The 4,386-nt window shown below is 39.6% G+C and overlaps 1 protein-coding gene across 1 annotated transcript in view; it reads left to right on the top strand.

Annotated features, from left to right (window-relative positions):
- Window positions 1-874: 874 nt before the first annotated feature.
- LOC118478065 overlaps window positions 875-4,386 on the top strand; it is a gene marked incomplete in the record, with an annotated part of 52,325 nt that continues 48,813 nt past the window's right edge. The window contains 2 exon segments of the mRNA XM_035971015.1: window positions 875-1,079; window positions 2,216-2,351.

Below are 4,386 nucleotides of genomic sequence, written 5' to 3'. Positions count from 1 at the left end.
GCATTTAACCATTTTTTGATGTTTTGGCAATTAGGATTGATATTTACTTGAACACAATTGACTTGCAAGGGTTTTAGTGGCCATGTGTGTTCTGCAGCAAAAATGATGGCAGTTTAGTCCTCAAAACAGTGCTTTTGTTTTTGTGTGTGGGTCTAAAAGTAGAAGTTTAGAGAAATGTTTTAAATGGACATAAATGGTGTTGGGGCAGAAAACAAAAATTCAGTGAAAAAAACCAAACTTTTGGGGAAATGCTGGTATCTTCATTTTTTAATTTTTTTTGACAGGTGCCTGATTTCACCACAATGTCTGTGCACATTTTTCTTTCTGGCAAGTGAGAGACCTAGTTTATATATATATATATATATATATATATATATAATTATATATTTAGTAGAAGTTTTATGGCGCTCGCCTCTGCATAAGGTCTTATGAGCGCCAGAGACAGAGTTTGGGATCATGACGATTGTCAAATTTGTCGTCGAAAACGCATTATGAATTTTTTAATAAATTGCAGTGGCCATAAAAATGACCAGTTTGATTTAATTCCAAAGTCTTGTAGTTGTAGGTTTGTCTTGTTTTCCCTATGGGTGGGAAAGTTTATTGTTGGTTCTGTTGAGAAAAAATAAAAGAGTTCAGAATGCATTTATAAAAGAGAGAAATAGCTGTTCCCCGCTCGCTCATATGACCTTATGCAGTTTCGAGAGCTGTGAAACACTTAACAAAAAGAAGGAGTGCTCCCTGTTCAGCACGGTAGTGTAATGTTTCTTGATTCTTGTAGAGTTGTTATTCCTTATTTCTATGCAGATTCGTTTTGATCCAAATAATTGTAGCCTCATCATATATATAACACTGTTTTCGCATGTTTTTCAGAATGGCGATGCCTAGGTTGAATAACGAGCTGAGGACGTACCTCCAGAATTCCTGCTTCCGGCCTTCTCTTTTTGTTGGAAAGCCGTACAGGGAGCTGGTCAGAAATGTGTACAACCAGAAGCCTGGAGTGCGGAGACCTGTGTTATTACAGGGCTCTCAGGGCTTTCAAAACTCGCAATGTTCTCTTTTGTGTCAGCAGAGCGCAAGAGGTAACAGAAAAGCTCAAGTTACTGCAAGGGAAATTACAAGTTTAAAGTGGGTGGTTGGTCGGTGCTCTTGTGTGGTTTGCTTCTTTCTTCTTTCCTATGAAACATCTATCGTCCTTATCTCCACTTCTTCTTTTTGATGTTTGTTGTAACACCTCTGACCTTCTGGTGCTCATATGACCTTATGCAGTTGTGAGCGCCGTAAAACTTCTTCTAAAACTAAAGAAGTTTAAGTTTGAATTACTTCAAAGGAAGTTAGAAATTCAAGTTTAATAAAAGCTACTTCAAGGGGAAGCCAAAGGGAAGAGATTTTAAAGGGGATTGAGGAGTGGTTGAAAACAAAGGCAATTTTTATTGTTGACAATTTGATGTAATAATATTTCATGTAATTTTATTATTACTTCTTAACTTTTGACAAATATATATGACTTAAAATGTTTAGGCTTAGAAAAAGGAAGAAGAAAAGAACTTACTTACTTTATCATGCTGCGTTCACCTGTGTTGGATGGAAGAAATCTCATCCCCGTATGATTATGAGTTATTATGTTTCCCCCATAGTTTTTAAAAAACTTTTTCCCTCCTTTTTCGTGTTGTCTGCAGCCTTGCTCATTTTTCTCTGTTGTATTTCTGTTCTTTTAACTATTTGGTTTTTTTTTGGTTTTTTGTTTTGGCACCTGTAGGGTCCTCTCCAGCATTTTAAAAAGGAGAGAAAGAGGCAAAGAAAATTACATCACAGCTGTCTCACACTTATATCATAATTATAAAGTTTTTGTTACTATGATTTAAAAAAAAATAGTTTTTGAGAATTTGGCTTCATCATCATTGCCTATCTCGCCCTGCTCCAGAGTATAGACCACGGACAAACACCTTCCGCCTTTCTCTATCCTGGGCTAGCCTCTTGATGTTATTCCATGTCTTCCCACTTTTCTGTACATCCATTTCTGTGATTCTTCTCCAGGTTCCATGTGGTCTTCCACTTGATCTCTTACCCTGTGGGTTCCTATTTGGCTTACTGCTTTGTAAATACCTTGCCTCCACACCTCCATTGCCCGCCCCCCCTCCCCCCCATGCACAAGACCTTTGCCTTCTTGTTCAAGAAAAAAAACCTTTTATTTTTTTACATTTGGCTTCCTGTCAAGGACAAAGTACTGCCCAGTCAAACAAAGGCCTGTCAAGGACGTCAAAAGTGCTGTTGGTAACATCGGGAGTTGCGTCCCTTGGATACCTCGTGGTTCACACCATGACGTCATCGAAGCAGCCGGGGAAGGAGTGGCAGGTAAGTGCAAAAATGAAATCTGTCTGTTCGACGATATGTTTCAGATCGCTGGGCCTCAACTTTCCAGGATTTTTTTTTTCCGCTGGGCGTTCTACACTTCCTGCGCTGGGAGCGCCACTTCCATATCTGTCTAAGACGACCGCGTATTGTTTTATCGTTTTTTGGAGAAATGCGGTCATCTTAGGCAGGTGGTCTTCTTGGAGACTGTCATTGTAATATGTGAAGCATGCTGACAAAATGGGTTACTTCTCGGATCCAAGCCTTAAGGAAATAGATGCTTCATGTTTATAGGTGAAGTTTTTCAAATTTATTAGTATGAAATAATAAAAGACAGGTTATAGATCTAGTTGAAGAATATATGGCATCGAAAGAAAATCTACGATTTGACCCTAATGTCGGATTTTTGGCCATTATATCTCCATTTGTGGATTGTGAGAAGTAACTCGTTTTGTCGGCACACCTCACATAAAATATGGAGAAGACTCAAAAGGAGGAAGAGTGGGAAGTGGTCGTTTGTACAGGTGATTGTCTAGGACAGCTAGGTGGTTGTTAGAGCAGGTGTTACCACCCGGGGCAGTGCCACGGAATGTAATGTCTTTAGGCCATTCCCAAAGGGGGAACATTTCTTGTTCAAGCATAGTAGATTTGTAAATGGGCTGACTCATGTCACGCTCATAACTGTGCCTGATCTACAATAGGGAACTGCTGCTTTTTCTTTCCTGTTCCTTACTATTGTCATTTTCCTCTACTTCTTTTGTATGTTTGTCACTCTCTTGTGACCTGCTATTTCCGGGGTGCCATGATTGTCGAAGCAGACCTTGTGCTGTTGAAGCTAGAGAGGTGAGCAGTCTAAGTCTGATTCCCTGTAAAGACTTCTCTCTTGACACCCACCCCTTGGCGTTCATATGACCTTATGCAGTTGCGAGCGCCATAAAACCATCTACTATAAAAAAAAAGAGCAGGTTTGACTGTACTTTCATAGTCTGATTCGAAAATGACTTTTGGTGGGAATCTCGGTCTTCTTTTCTCATTAATTATAATAATTCTTCTCAGGGTCGCTGTTTTTCAACAAAATAGACGCACTTCATTCTTTGTCTTTGCATTACGATCTGACTTTTGCACTGGGATGTGGCACTTATGTGACCTAATTGTGCTGCAAGTGCCGTAAAACTCTTACTAGTGGGTGGTTGGCGGGTGCTCTGGTGTGGTTTGCTTCTTCTTTACTATCAAATGTCTATCGTCCTTATCGCCCGTTCTTCTTTTTTATGTTTGTTACTCTCTTGCAACACCTCTAATCTTCTGGCGCTCATATGACCTTTTGCAGTTGCGAGCGCCGTAAAACCTCTTTTAAAAGTAAACTGTGATCAGTCTGGTGTATCAGATACAGTTGAACCCGCTGTAAGGGCTCCTTGTTTAAGACAATCACCTGTGCAAACATCCACTTTCATTTTCTCCCTTTGTGTCTTTTTTATATCATGACGACTCTGTGCATGATGTGTACATATTATATAGGACGGACACTTCTCTCTTCAACAATGGATGTTTGTTTTAGACAATTATTTTGGGTGGTTGGAGGGTGCTCTGGTGTGGTTTGCTCCTTCTTTCCTATCAAACGCCTGTTGTCCTTATCTCTCCTCCTTTTTTGTGTTTGTTACTCCCTTGTAACGCTTCTAATCTTCAGCACTTATATGACCTTACTGTGTTGCAAGTGCCTTAAAATCTTACGGAAAGAAAAGACAATTATTTTGACTGTACCGTGTAACTGCGTGGGTGGTTGATGGTGTGGTTTCTCCTTCTTTCTTATCAAACATCTATCGTTCTTATCTCTCTCCTCCTTTTGTCTGTTTGTAACTCTCTTGTAATACATAGGTCTAGTCTTCGGCACTTATATGACCTCAATGTGTTGCAAGTGCCGTAAAGCTCTTTCTAAAACTAAACACTGATCTGTCAAGTGGATCAGATACTGTTGAACTTTTTCTAACGGACACTTGTATTTATAAAGAAAGTCACCTGTACAAAGACCCACTTCTCCTC

Source organism: Aplysia californica, unplaced genomic scaffold (assembly GCF_000002075.1).
Source record: "Aplysia californica isolate F4 #8 unplaced genomic scaffold, AplCal3.0 scaffold00001, whole genome shotgun sequence".
In the NCBI taxonomy this organism is placed as follows: Eukaryota; Metazoa; Mollusca; class Gastropoda; order Aplysiida; family Aplysiidae; genus Aplysia; species Aplysia californica.
The sequence above is the reverse complement of the archived record's forward strand: the minus strand, read 5'-3'. Positions and strand labels throughout refer to the sequence as shown.